Here is a 16,226-nt window from a genome sequence, read left to right on the forward strand (position 1 = left end):
GGAAATTTTCAGAAAAGGCTATGAAGCCGCCGGCCTGGATATAAGGAAGCCACCGGCTTCAGAAGAATATTCCAGAATGTTGTAGAATTGATCGCAGATTTTGATGAACTTGTTGACCAAGCAAAATTCAATTAAAGCTGTCGGCTTCACACTAAAGTCGCCGGCCTAAGTTACATGGTTTCTCGACTTGTCGACCAAGTTCAATTTAAAAATGGAAACAAAATCAAAAAGATTGCCAGATCTTTGAAGCCGTCGGCCTGCCACCAAAGCCGCCGGCTTAACTAGGACGGTTACGCATTTTATGCTTGCGCATCAAGTTAAACTTGTAAAAGGAGTCACCGACCCAAGGAAGTCGCCGACTTCACACTGAAGCCGCCGGCTTGGCCACCGATTCTAAAAAGTATAAATAGAGGCCTCCTGTTTCAGTTTTCAATGTACAATACAACACCTTCAATACAGTTTCGTTTTTCTTTTAGGGTTTTCTCTAAAACCTTAGATTAGGTTTACTTTCAATTGTAAACAAGATTATTCAAGTTATTTATTCAAGTTCTTTTCATCTACCCTTTTGAGGTATGATCCTATCTTTATTTTATCGTTTATTCTGTTTTATTTACTTTAATCATTTTTGTTCGTCTTCCACTATGAACTAAACGTCCGTAGTGGTTACGTGTACGAAAAGTAAACTTCGTCTGGGAATTAGATGAAGTCGCCGGCTTGACTGGAACAAAGCCAATGGCTTCGTGCTTAATTTCGTACAGTTTCTGGTTCTTTTCCAGATCTGTATGTTTGAGTTTCTGTAATGATGTTTGAACTTTGGACTGTTTTGAATCTATTATACTTTAATATACTTGTTTGTCATGCTTAATAATTAGATAACATGATTTTAGGATTGATTAATACTTAATCTGATGATCTATTATTCGATTCATGCTACTTGTTTAGATCTAGTCCATCAAACTTACTAAATTGAATTGCATGCAACTAGGTTAAACAGCATAATAGTGATAAACTTGTTGAATCTGAATTACGCTTATATAATAGAGTTTGATATTGTTAGGCTTAATCGAAGATCCTTTGTTTAAATTTGTTAGTTAAATAATTGCATGAGAACTTAATAGTAATTGACTTTCAGCTAGTAACTTGAGTTGATCTACTTGGTGTTTAATAGCTTATATAATTTGTCAGTCTATTTGCTTATTGATCCTCATCACAAGATTAATATGTATCATGTAATTGAATTAAATATGAAGAATTAAGATGTTAGTTATGTACATCACATATCTAACGTATGCTTTAAGTCCTGCCTATTGAATGATATGCAACACTTAGCTTAGCCTATTAAGGGATAATAGTTGGTCTATGATTATTATCTTGCTTTGTGTTAATATAAGTCATGAAACTTGTCTAATATGATTCCCGTATGATTTATTCATTCATGTAACTGCTTTTATTTATATTTGTTTATTTTGAATCTTCAATTCCTTATTATTTCAATTATTTTGTTTATCTTTAAATCATCTTTTTCCTAAGAGATAAGAATCTATCCTATAAAAAAACATAAAAATCTATCTTTAATTCTTTAATAAGAATTAAAGTATATTATAAACAACTCTTATCCGCATCTATGCTCTCTTGGGACGATAACCTAAAATACTACATCTGACAGGGTTTTGTTGCTCGTTATGGTGTTAAAGTGTATTAAATAAAGGTTCTATAAATTTAAAAGTTGCAAGATAAGTTAAGCACTACTGCACACACTTTTGACACATCAACTTTTTGGCGCTGCTGCCGAGGAGCTCGGTAAATACGGAAATTGGATATACTTTGGTTATTGATATTTCTTGAAAACGGGTGATGACTGTCTTCCTTTAGGGGAGGGTTGTTGGGGTTCCGATTTAAAGGCTCCTGCTTGAACCTATACGCTGACAGGTCACTTAAGTATTGAAAGATTCAATAGGCCATGTGTGTTTTATTATTCGTTGTTATGCGTTAAAAGTTGTTATTTAATATTTATATTATTAATTATGTCATTAATATTTATTACTATATTTATCAATATACTAACATATTTCTGAAATATCCTCATAAACATAAAATCCATAATAAGAAAAGGAATTATAATAAATTTAAAATTAAATTATCTATTTCCTTTTAAGTCTAAAACATTTTCTCCTAAAATATTTCTTTTTATGATTTTAGATCACATGAATACTCGATCTAAGAAACCCGTCTTACAAGACATTTTACCAAATCCCGATATATTATTTAAACCTTCTAAAGAGCCGAATATTGTTAGGAAATTAAATTTCGATGAAGGAACTATTTCTAATGATAAATCATTATCTAGTCTACCGTCTAGTCCTGATTCTAATTTGGGATCTCTTTTTGGTTCAGACATTGAAATGACTACTGAAAATTCAATGGAAGCGTTAATGAAAGAAGGTCGGGAAGGATTAGGTCACGCTATTACTCAGCCAACTATAACTGGAAACTTTGATATTAAGGGTCCTATCTTTCACTTGCTTAAGGATAACCAATTTAGAGGTACTGAAAAAGAAGATGTTAATGCTCACTGATATTACTCAAATTAGTCATATCTTTAGTCGTAATATCACGTCCTATTGTTGTTTATTTCGTATGTAAACATAGTAATTCCGTTTGTATTTCATATTATTGTAATATAGTCTAGAATCATTGTAAACTTGAAGAAATATGGAAGATTATGTATGATACAGCTCAGAGATCGAAACCAAGACCAGAAAGCCAAAGACAGAAGGGTGCGCTCAGTGCACCACAAAGGGTGCGCTCAGAGCACAAGGCAGAATTTTGATCAGAAGATTTTTTGGCCAAAACCAAAGTGCGCCAAGCTTAGTGCGCGCCGTGCACAGTAGTGCGCTCAGTGCACAGTAGTGCGCTTAGCGCACCCATATGCGCACTTTTACCAGAAAAGCATATTTGAACGTGCGATGTCGATCTGTAAAGGAAAAAGTGGAGTAGGTAAGAGTGCGCTCAGCGCACCCTTAATGTGCGCGCCGTGCATAGTACTTTTCACCAACTGTTCAGCTTATTTAATTCCATTTCCAGCTTCATTTCTTGGGTACCAGTTTCCTTTCTATTCAGAGATGAAAATATACGATTTAAAGCAGTTCTTGGGCTTATAAAAGTGCATCTAAGCACTCGAATCATTGAAGAATCCAAGATCATTCAAGAGCTTCATGCAAGATTACTCCTAAAAGGTTAATCTTGTATTTACAATGAATTCTACCTTTGTTACTGTTGTGTTTAAGTTTTTAAGCATGATTGTTGGCTAGTCCATTTTATGTTCATCTAGATAAATAACTGAGATGTTGAATGTTTACTATTGATTGATTGCTATTATGTACGATAGTTTGATGTTTGAATACAAGAACCATTCTTGTTAAGTTTAATCCTTTCGATTCAACTAGTTGATATGTTCATTTGATTAAGAAACGTCATCTTGTTACGTTAATGTATTGATTTACACCTAGTGACATGTGTTTATCCGTCTTTTACCAAAAGGGATAAGTTGAGTTCAAATGGTTAATTTATATAAGAATGTAAGAACGACTCTTGTAGATACTTTGGAATAGCTTAATTAGGATGTGTAATTGTCTAGGAGAATGACCAATTCCTTAGAATCTGTTATACACACTTTCAACTACCTAGTTCCATCAATTAATATGTGTTAGTAATTTGCCTTATCTAGTGATGTTTATAGGGATATTATTATAACACTTAGTTAATTATTTGGGTTGGGTGAATTGAGCATTTAACCGGACCAAGGGAATGAACTAAGTTAAACCCTCAGTTGATATAGGAGTGGATCATGTACAACACACCATTGACTTGATCATTCTTCAAGTCTTCAAACTAGTTGAATTAGTTGATTACAAATAGGAGGTCTTAGATGACAAGAACATCACTTGTGTCGGGTAATCCCGTTTGAGTGTTTTCGCAAGACTACTCTTGGTGAACCAATTAATTAGTTCTCGTGCATAATCAATCAATCCGATCTTAATCCTAAATAACATTCAACATTAAGGGTAAAAAGTCTAGATGAGCATATTTCTTTAATTTGATATCAAAATTATCTTTTTGTTTTCATAAACTAAAAATACCAAAAATATTGTCTTTTTAATCTTATTCATCACTTGATTCGCCCATCATAAAAGGGCAAACCAAAATATATCTTGTACTTGTAATTTTCTTAGTTAATCAAAATTTAGTTTATAATCCTAATTTAATTTAGATATTGTCCTTGGAACGATACACGGATTTTACCATTTACTATACTACTACACGATCGGGTACACTGCCCGTTAGTGTGTAGCAATCTCTAATTGGTATTTTTCCATATTATTTCATACAACAATTCATATACCACGTTTTGTACATCACTCACATTCGGAATTTTAAGGATATTTGCAATCTGTTTAATATTAATAATGTGAAAAGCAATGTCATCTACCTTTGTTTGTTTCCGTGATCATTAAAAGATGAAGCTAAAGAGTGGTTAAATTCGTTGCGTGAAGGAGATATCACTTGTTGGGATACTATGTTTGAAAATTTTCTAACTCTTTTCTTTCCCGCATCCAAAACCGTCACCCTTTAAATTGAAATTGTTAATTTTCGTAAGAAAATTAATGAGACACTTTACTCTGCTTGGGTTCGATATGGTCAAATGCTTAGGGGTTGTCCAGAACATGGTCTAGATAAATTTAAAAAGGTAACTACTTTCTATAAAGGTTGTGATATAACTACAAGAAGAGAGATTGATACCTCTGCTGGAGGAAATATCATGAGTAAAACTGCCGAAGAAGCTGAAACATTAATTAATAAGTTAGCTGCTCATTCCCACCAATGGCATCAAGACTTAGACATTTCTCGTTCGGTAAAATCTGTTAGTTATGATTCTGAAGATATGGTTAAGGCTATGAATCTGCAATTGGGTAATTTAGGAAGACAAATTGAAAAGCTTACCAAAGAAATGCATATGATTAAGGTAGGTTGTGAAAAATGCCAAGGTCCTCATGCTACTAAAGATTGTGTTGCTAGTCTTACTATGGAGCAAGTTGAGAACGTCTCTTATGTGAATCAATATCAAGGAAACCTGAACTACCGTAATAATTATAATACACCTTATCCTACTAATAATAAAAATTCACCTGGTTTCTTTCCCGTTAGAGCGCCCTTCATTCCAAATTCATCTCCTAATGCTCAAACCGAGAAGAAATCTAATCTTGAAGAAAGCATCCTAACTTTCATCAAGAATCAAAATGAAGCTAATGATAACATAAAAGCTCAACTTTCCCAAGTGCAAAATAATCATCAAGCATCCATTCAAAGCTTAGAACGCAATGTTGCTAAGTTGTTCAAACTTGTCGAGGGAAAATTTTTGGCTGAATCTGAAGCCTCTAAGGAGGTTTGTTTTAAAAAGGTTAATGTGATTAGAAAAGTGAATAAGGTTGATATTTATGAACCTGGTTTAAGGTATTTATGGGAGTTTGAAATGGTAGAAGAGGAGTATGATCAAGAAATTAAGAAGTTAACTGCTAATGAAGAAAATAAGTCAAAAGATGCTAAGGTTCGAGGTCTTGATCGTGATGAGGTGATTTTTTTGCATGAGTTATTTGATGAGAAGGAAGAAGAGGTTGATACAAAAGCTGATGAAAGTGATGAAGTTACTAGTGAAAAATTTGAAAAATCAGAGTGTGAAAATAAAGATGATTGGTTAGCTGAAACTATGAAACAATTGGAAGAAAGAAGAAAAGAAGGTTTATGCCCTCTTTATTCATTCACAATTGATCCCATAGACCCATATGCAACACCTGAGATTCCTGTTATGCGTACTGATCCGGGGGAATTCCAAGTCCCTTGTTTAATTCATGGTCCCATTCCTATCATAGGATTAGTCGATATTGATTCTATCATTAATGTTATGACGTCTACAATGGCTTAGGATTGCCATCGTTGGAACCTATCGAAGGGAATGTTTGCTTTGTTGATAGTCGTTTACATAAGCCGTTGGGAATTGTTAAAGAAGTGGAAGTTATCGTTGGTTATGCTTTCTATAAAATTGATTTTGTAGTTATGGACATGAAAGAAGATCTGATAACTCCTTTAATTCTAGGATCTCCATTTCTAGCTACTGCTCATGCCACCATTAACTATGTCAATAATACTTTAATCATTTGTTATGGTGCCATATTTGAATCCATTCCGTTAGTCCCGAGATCTAGAGTTCCTCGATCAAATGTGAAAATGGTTAAAATTGATAAGGAGGATGATGATGAGCTTACCGTTGATAAATTTATGACCGAGTTCATAAAAGAGCAATATAAGCTTAGTGCCAAAGTGAGGAAGCAAATCCATGAGTTAAATGTTAAATTTGAAATGTCATTTCGTAGGGGTCTTGACACCACATTGAATTTCGTACAACAAATTAAGATGTTAAATGAGTATGAGAAGAATAAGTGTGGGGAAAATAAGCCTAAGGAGTGATCCCATCGGAAGAATGAGTCGCGCAACCGACTCTATAATCAAAACTACATATCCCTATATATTTATTAGGATTATGTTTTCTAAGTGTTTTGTTATTCGTTTAATTATTTAATTATGAATGTAAGAGCAATATAGCTCCTAAATGTTTAAGTAATAAAAGTTATTGATAAAATGTTATGTTTGTGTTATATTTTGCAATGTTTAATGAATCTTGTCAAGTTGTTTATATTCAATTCAAAAGAAGTCCGCAAAACATTCCGCAATCATTTTTATGATCCTACAATCAAGTAACATCACTCTTTCTCCTTATTTTCAATTATGTCTTTCATTTATTACTATTTTTAATTATAAATGCAATGAAGACATTGCATAATCTAAGTGTGGGGAGGGAAGTGATTACTCACTTAAAAAGATTAAAAGATACTGCAATTTTCCCGAAAAAGTTGAAAAATGGGTACAACTTAAATTTTTTTTTTTAAGAAGTATAAATTCTTAGTCAAACTTATGTCTTTTTACTAACTTAATCTTAAATATAATAATAGAACTACACTCAATTTCGAGATCGGACTACTTGTTTAAGATAGGAATTAAAACACCAAAAATCATGAAACGATTACAAAGTTATAGCCACTACCATATGGCATAATAAGCATGGACCACTGAGGCAGCAAAAGAGTTCCAAATAAGGGCCAACTTAGAAAAATTCCCAAATGTAAAGCTAATGCTAAGCATGGAAGCAAAAGAAATGAAAGGGTAAAAGAGTCCAATGAAGGCCAACAAAAGAAAAAGAGTTCCAATGAGAACCGCACACCTTTAAAAAGTTCTAGTTAGAAAACCAAAGAGTCCAATGATGACCAAATTGTATAAATTCTACTTAATAAACATTAGGACTGCTTGTAATCTTTGGTCTGGTTCAGACTAGTTCTTACAAATAATAAAAGCTAACTTCTTATTAAGACATATTTTTGACTTTGCATTTTACTTCAACTCTATACCCATTTAAAGCAATATGATTTATAAAGTTTACTTGAGGACAAGTAGAGGTTTAAGTGTGGGAAATTTGATAACTCCTAAATTATACAGTTTTTTGATAACATTTTAAGGAGTTATCTTAGCATTTTAAAATCATTTTAATCCTAAAACACACTAAAATGGGGAAAATGGGGAAAAAAGATAATTCTAATGATTTTATTAAAGTTATGTATCAAACTAGACAAAACAAGGAAAATTGCAGAAAAGGTTATGAAGCCGACAGCCTGGATATAAGGAAGCCGCCGGTTTTAGAAAAATATTCCAGAATGTTCTAGAATTGATCGCAGAATTTGATGAACTTGTTGACCAAGAAAAATTCTATTAAAGCCGACGGCTTCACACTGAAGCCGCCGGCCTAAGTTACACGGTTTCTCGACTTGTCGACCAAGTTCAAGTTAAAAATGGAAACGAAATCAAAAAAATTGCCAGATCTTTGAAGCCGCCGGCCTGTCACCAAAGCCGCCGGCTTAACTCAGACGGTTACGCGTTTTATGCTTGCGCATCAAGTTAAACTTGCAAAAGGAGTCACCAAACCAAGGAAGCCGTCGGCTTCACACTGAAGCCGCCAGCTTCACACTGAAGCCGCCAGCTTCACACTGAAGCCGCCGGCTTGGCCACTGATTCTAAAAAGTATAAATAGAGGTCTCCTGTTTCAGTTTTCAATGTACAATACAACACCTTCAATACAGTTTCATTTTTCTTTTAGGGTTTACCCTTAGATTAGGTTTACTTTCAATTGTAATCAAGATTATTCAAGTTATTTATTCAAGTTCTTTTCATCTACCCTTTTGAGGTATGATCCTATCTTTATTTTATCATTTATTCTGTTTTATTTACTTTAATCATTTCTGTTCTCCTTCCACTATGAACTAAACATTCGTAGCGGTTACGGGGATGAAAACTAAACTTCGTCTGGGAATCTGATGAAACCACCGGCTTCACCAGTCCAAGCCACCGGCTTGACTGGAACAAAGCCACCGGCTTCGTGCTTAATTTCGTACAGTTTCTGGTTCTTTTCCAGATCTGTATGTTTGAGTTTCTGTAATGATGTTTGAACTGTTTTGAATCTATTATACTTTAATATACTTGTTTGCCATGCTTAATGATTAGATAACATGATTTTAGGTTTGATTAATACTTAATCCGATGATCTATTATTCGATTCATGCTACTTGTTTAGATCTAGTCCATCAAACTTGTTAAATTGAATTGCATGCAACTAGGTTAAACAGCATAACAGTGATAACCTTGTTGAATCCGAATTACGCTTATATAATAGAGTTTGATATTGTTAGGCTTAATCGAAGATCCTTTGTTTAGATTTGTTTAATTGATGATTGCATGAGAACTTAGTAGTAATTGACTTTCAGCTAGTAACTTGAGTTGATCTACTTGGTGTTTAATAGCTTATGTAATTTGTCAGTCCATTTGCATGTTGATCCTCCTCACAAGATTAATATGTATCATGTAATTGAATTAAATATGAAGAATTGAGATGTTAGTTATGCACATCACATATCTAACATATGCTTTAAGTCCTGCCTATTGAATGATATGCAACACTTAGCTTAGCCTATTAAGGGATAATAATTAGTCTATGATTATTATCTTGCTTTGTGTTAATATAAGTCATGAAACTTGTCTAATATGTTTCTCGTATGATTTATTCGTTCATGTAACTGCTTTTATTTATATTTGTTTATTTTGAATCTTCAATTCCTTATTATTTCAATTATTTTGTTTATCTTTAAATCATCTTTTTCCTAAGAGATAAGAATCTATCCTATAAAAAGACATAAAAATCTATCTTTAATTCTTTAATAAGAATTAAAGTATATTATAAACAACTCTTATCCGCATCTACGCTCTCTTGGAATGATAAAATAAAATACTACATCTAACCGGGTTTTGTTGCTCGTTATGGTGTTAAAGTGTATTAAATAAAGGTTCTATAAATTTACAAGTTGAAAGATATGTTAAGCACTACTGCACACACTTTTGACACATCAACTTTTTGGCGCCGCTGCCGTGGAGCACGGTAAATACGGAAATTGGATATACTTTGGTTATTGATATTTCTTGAAAACGGGTGATGACTGTCTTCCTTTAGGGGAGGGTTGCTGGGGTTTCGATTTAAAGGTTCCTGCTCGAACCTAGACGCTGACAGTTCACTTAAGTATTGAAAGATTTAATAGGCCGTGTATGTTTGATTATTCGTTGTTATACGATAAAAGTTGTTATTTAATATTTATATTATTAATTATGTCATTAATATTTATTACTATATTTATCAATATACTAACATATTTTCGAAATATCCTCATAAACATAAAATCCATAATAAGAAAAGGAATTATAATAAATTTAAAATTAAATTATCTATTTCCTTTTAAGTCTAAAACATTTTCTACTAAAATATTTCTTTTTATGATTTTAGATCACATGAATACTCGATCCAAGAAACCCACCTTACAAGACATGTTACCTGATAATGCTAAAAACGAACACATATTTTATAGCATTATCCTTCAAGAAAGACAAGCTTTTAGTTGCAATTGTTCTATTTACAAGAGATATTCATTTAAATAATAAAAGATGAAGACAAAAGACAGATTCGACGATTTGAAGACGCAAACGACCAAAAAGCTAAAAAGTACAAAGTACAATCCAAGTGGTTCAAATTATTGATGAGAAACGTCTAAAAGTTACAAGAGTATGAGCCGCGAAACGCAAATTACAAGATATTAAATAGTACGAAAGGACGTTCAAAAATCCGGAACCGAGACCTGAACCAACTATCAACGTACGACGCAACGGGCCTAAAATTACAAGTCAACATTGCACAAGAATATAATATATATATATATATATATATATAATTATCTAATATTATATTATATTATATTATATTATATTATATTATATTATATTATATTATATTATATTATATTATATTATATTATATTATATTATATTATATTATATTATATTATATTATATTATATTATATTATATTATATATATTAAATAATCACAGCAGCCCACGTTTTAAGCAAGTTTGGGAGCTGGACAGCCTGTCCATGCGATCGCATGGAGAATGCAAAGGAAATCCATGCGATCGCATGGATGTAACAGTAAGGCCAAGTGCTATAAAAAGGCAGTTTGCTCGACGTTTTATGTACACATATATTCAATCTTATCTCTTACTCTCTCAATATATATTTATATTTTAATTATAATTTTAATTTTAATATTAAGTTAATAATAATAAGGTTATAGTGGCGAATGTTTTAAGTTTGTAAGTCGAAACTCTGTCCGTGTAACATTACGCGATTAATACTCATTGTAAGTTATGTTCAACCTTTTTAAATTAATGTCTCGTAGCTAAGTTATTATTATGTTTATTTAAGCCGAAGTAATCGTGATGTTGGACTAAATATTAAGACGGGGTTATTGGGCTTTGGACCATAATTGGGGTTTGGACAAAAGACCGACACTTGTGGAAATTAGACTATGGGTTATTAATGGGCTTTATATTAATTAAATGATATCTCGTTGATTTAATATAAAGATTTATAATTTGACGTGTTTATATATAACCACATACGCTTGACTGGGTACGGTAGGAGGGATATCCATAAATACTAATAATTATTCATTTGACCGGACACGGGGATGGATTAATAGTCACTGGACTCATTAAAACAGGGGTGGATTGCATTCAAGGGTAATTGGTGTAATTGTTAACAAAGTATTAAAACCTTGGATTACATGCAGTGTATAACCTGGTGTATTCATTAAACAAAGTATTAAGACCTTGTTACAGTTCGAATCCCCAATTAGTTGGAATATTTGACTTCGGGTATAAGGTTAATTTTGCGAACACTCTCTCACTTTATAATTATGACTGATGGACTATTATGGACAAAACCAGATGGACATATCGAATAATCCAGGACAAAGGACAATAAACCCATAGTAATAAATTAAAATCAACACGTCGAACATCATGATTACAGAAGTTTAAATAAGCATAATTCCTTTTTTTATATCTCATCGCACTTTTATTTATCGTCATTTTATTTTTCGTACTTCAAATTATTTCACTTTTAATTATCGTACTTTTATTTACCGTCATTTTATTTATCATACTTTAAATTATCGCACTTTTATTTATCGTCATTTACTTTACGCTTTAAATTAAGTTATATTTTTATTTAATAATTTACATTAGTTTTTAATTGTGACTTAAGACGGAAAAGCGACAAACCGGTCATTAAACGGTAAAACCCCCCTTTTATAATAATAATAATACTACTTATATATATATATATATATATATATATATATATATATATATATATATATATATATACATACATACATACATATACAAATATAGTTTAAAATAAATATAGCATTAAAATTAGCGACCTCCCTGTGGAACGAACCGGACTTACTAAAAACTACACTACTCTACGATTAGGTATACTGCCTATAAGTGTTGTAGCAAGGTTTAGGTATATCCATTCAATAAATAAATAAATAACCTGTGTAAAATTGTAGCGTATTTAATAATATTTCGTAGTAAAATTAATAGTATTACGTAATACAGCTCGCACACATCAAGTATTTTTGGCGTTGCTGCCGGAGAAAGCCATAGAACGCTATAAAAAATAGTTTTTAAGCTATTTTTGTAAAAATATAATTTTATATAAGTTACAAAAAGTATAAAACATAAAATATATATATATATATATATATATATATATATATATATATATATATATATATATATATATATATATATATATATATATATATTTAAGAATTTGTTTAAAATATATAAAATTATAAAGTATTTTTATTTCTATTTTAGTTTTTAAAATATAAGTTTTTTTTATTATATAAATATTTTATATAAATCAGAAAAAAATAAAAAAAATAGAAATCGGGCCACAATACTGTAGCAGCCCAAGAACTAAACTGGATTACTGGTCCATGCGACCGCATGAGCCCGAAGGCATTATCTCATGCGATCGCATGAGCAGCTGTGACAGGCCAACCTAGTACGCATTTATTACCGAATTAGGGTTAAATGATTTATTTATTTAATCTTTTAGGTTATAATATAATTAGGGTTTAATTATAGTATTATTTAGTTTTGTTATAATTTAATTAGTTTAATTAAGTTTAATTATTAAATATATAAATTAATATCTTTATAAACTAATAATATAAAAATTATATTTTTATAAAAATTATATTTTTATAACTTTAAGTTTTATTTTTATATTTTGTATCTTTTTATTCGTTTAACTCGTAATTTGTATATTTTTCGTTCGTAATTAGTTTTAAACTTAGTATTTTGCCGTAGTAAATTTATATTTCTAGATCTTTAGGCTTTGCCTTAAAATTCCTTAAGTGCTTTTTCTTTAGATTAAGATTTAGGCGCTTTAGAATTTTACGACGTCGCTTATCGCTTTAATATTTAATAGATTTTAGTGCCTAATTAATTTATTGCCGTTTTGGATATAGAATTCATTTAAGCTTTAATTCCTTTAGAAGCAAGTTTTAATATTTAGTTTTTAGACTTTTAAGTTTCGACGCTTTACTTTCTTATTATTATTTTTCGACCTTTTATTTTTCGACGTTTTTCGACGCACTCTTCTTCTTTCTCATTTCTACGCTCTAGTTTTTAGGACATAGAATTTTCAAAAATTTCTTTAAATTTCGACGAAAAATTATTTTAAGCGGTTAAATTGATAGACATCCAAAATTTTCTGGTTCGTAGTAATAGTTAGATTTGTTAGTGGCGAGTTGTGGGCTTCCGATTTAAAGGGTCCTGGCTACCTGCTGCATCTATTGGCTATTCGAAACGTGGGAAAAATCAGAAAAGTCTATTAATTTGATAACTTATATAATTTTTTATTTTTTTTATACCTAATAGGATATTCAGTGAATGCACCGAGCAAAACGTTCACCACCTTTCATACATTCACCACCTGTAACTCGATCAAGACATCTACCCAATATTGTCGCCGTTGATTTTTCTTTAGAATCATCATCTAGTCGACCGAGTACTTCAATACAAATTTTCGATAATCCATTTTTTGAACCCGACCTCACAATTGAGAACCCGGAGGATATTCAAGGACAATTCAGAGATCCTGAACCACTAATCATTCCTCCTTAACCACAAATCATTCAACCGGAGATTGTAGAGGAAGAAATCATTAAATCAGAATCCTCTAGTGATTCAGATTCAACAAATTCAATTATGGAAAATCAGGAACCTCTAAGTATGGAAGATCGAATGAGAGCCACACGCACTGGCCAAGGTCACGCAATTACTCAACCAGACATTAATGCGCCAGATTATGAAATCAAATGACAAATCCTACATATGGTAACTAATCAATGCCAATTTAGTGGTACGCCGAAGAAAGATCCAAACGAACATCTTCGTACCTTTAATAGGATCTGTACTCTATTCAAAATCAGAGAAGTTGAGGATAAACAGATCTATCTCATGTTATTTCCCTGGACTTTAAAGGGAGAAGCCAAAGATTGGTTAGAATCGTTACCTGAAGGGACGATTGATACATGGGATGTTTTAGTTGAGAAATTTCTTAAAAGATTCTTTCCGGCATCTAAAGCCGTGAGACTTCAAGGAGAAATTGTTACGTTCACGCAAAAGCCAAATGAAACTCTATATGAGGCATGGACAAGATTCGGAAAGTTGTTGAGAGGATGTCCTCAACATGGTTTAGACACTTATCAAATAGTACAAATATTCTATCAAGGATGCGACATTACTGCACAAAAAGACATCGACATAGCAGCTAGTGGTTCCATTATGAAGAAAACCGCAACTGAAGCTTACAAAATTATTGATAACACAGCATCCCACTCACATGAGTGGCATCAAGAAAAAGACATCGTTAGATCATCTAAAGCGGCTAGAGCCGATTCTAGCCATGACTTTGACTCCATTTTCGCAAAGTTAGATGCTTTCGAGAGATGAATGGAAAAGATGACTAAGGATATTCACGCAATACGTATTAGTTGTGAGCAGTGTGGAGGACCACATTTGACAAAAGATTATCTCAGTATTGAACAAACAATGGAACAAAGAGAGAATGTTTCATACATGAACCAAAGGCCTAGAAATAATTATCAAAATAATTATCAACCGACAAGACCAAACTACAATCAAAATCAGAATTATAACCAAATTGTTTCATACAACAACCAACAAGGTCCTAGCAATCAACAAGTATCTAATAATACTTACAACCAGCAAAGACCTATTTTTCCAAATAAACCACCACAAACCGATGATAAAAACCCAAATTTAGAAGATATGATGTCAAAGCTAGTTGAATCTCAAACGCAGTTTTTCACATCTCAGAAACAAACTAATGAACAAAATGCTCAAGCATTTAGAAATCAACAAGCTTCAATCCAAAATCTGGAACAAGAAGTGAGTAACCTAGCCAGGTTAATTGGATAAAGAAAACCGAGGAGTCTACCGAGCGATACAAATGCTAACCCCCGGAATGAAACAGCTAAAGCTATTACCACGAGAAGTAGTATTACACTTAAACCACCTAAAACACCTGTAATTTCTGATGACTCTATTCCTACTCCACAAGCACCCCAGCCTGAGCAAGAGAAGGAAACAGAACCGGTAGTTGAAAAGGTTAATGAAGATAACACAGTTAAGGCAAAGCCTTATGTTGAACCATACCAACCACCACTTCCTTACCCCAGCAAAATGAGAAAAGAAAGACTTGAAGCCGAGCAATCTAAATTCTTGGATATGTTTAAACAAATAAATGTCAATCTTCCTTTCATTGATATGATTTCAGGAATGCCAATATATGCTAAATTCTTGAAAGATCTAATAACAAATAGAAGAAAAATGGAAGAACTCTCAGCTGTTACAATGAATGTTAATTGTTCTGCAATGCTGTTGAATAAACTACCAGAAAAATTATCAGATCCGAGAAGTTTCACAATTCCATGTTTTCTGGGTAGTCTTAATTCAATAGAAGCATTGGCAGACTTAGATGCTATTATAAATCTAATTCCGTATTCACTATACGCTAAACTAGACCTTGGAGAATTGAAACCAACACGATTAAGCATACAACTAGCTGATCGATCAGTAAAATATCCTAGAGGTATAATGGAAAACATGCTAGTTAAAGTTGGTACTTTAGTATTTCCAGTAGATTTTGTTATTTTGGACATGGAAGAAGATTCTCGAGTTCATCTCATATTAGGAAGACCATTCTTAAACACGGCTAAAGCAATAATAGACGCGTCGGTAAGAAACTGACCATAAGTTTAGAGGACGAGAGTGTTACCTTTTCTGTTGATAGAGCCATGCAACAACCGTAATCTGTAGATGATACATGTTATTATATTCAAACTATAGATTCACATGCAGAATTGTTACAAGAATTTCCAGAATTACAAGGAACAGGAGAATGTTTTTTAGGAGAAGGAACTGAACCAATTGATGAAGCTGAAATATTAGCCGCACTCATGGCTAATGAATACGAACCAACAACAGAAGAACTTCAAATGCTAAAAGAGGAAGACAGATATCGATACAAATCATCGATAGAAGAACCACCGATATTAGAGTTAAAGCCACTTCC

The 16,226-nt window shown here is 32.2% G+C and overlaps 1 non-coding gene across 1 annotated transcript; it reads right to left on the reverse strand.

Annotated features, from left to right (window-relative positions):
- Positions 1-14,218: 14,218 nt before the first annotated feature.
- On the reverse strand, positions 14,219-14,325 carry LOC139856455 (small nucleolar RNA R71). Its single transcript, XR_011761937.1, has one exon. It is a non-coding gene; the product is annotated as a small nucleolar RNA R71 (small nucleolar RNA).
- Positions 14,326-16,226: the final 1,901 nt, after the last annotated feature.

The sequence above is a fragment of the Rutidosis leptorrhynchoides genome, chromosome 6 (assembly GCF_046630445.1).
Source record: "Rutidosis leptorrhynchoides isolate AG116_Rl617_1_P2 chromosome 6, CSIRO_AGI_Rlap_v1, whole genome shotgun sequence".
In the NCBI taxonomy this organism is placed as follows: domain Eukaryota; kingdom Viridiplantae; phylum Streptophyta; class Magnoliopsida; order Asterales; family Asteraceae; genus Rutidosis; species Rutidosis leptorrhynchoides.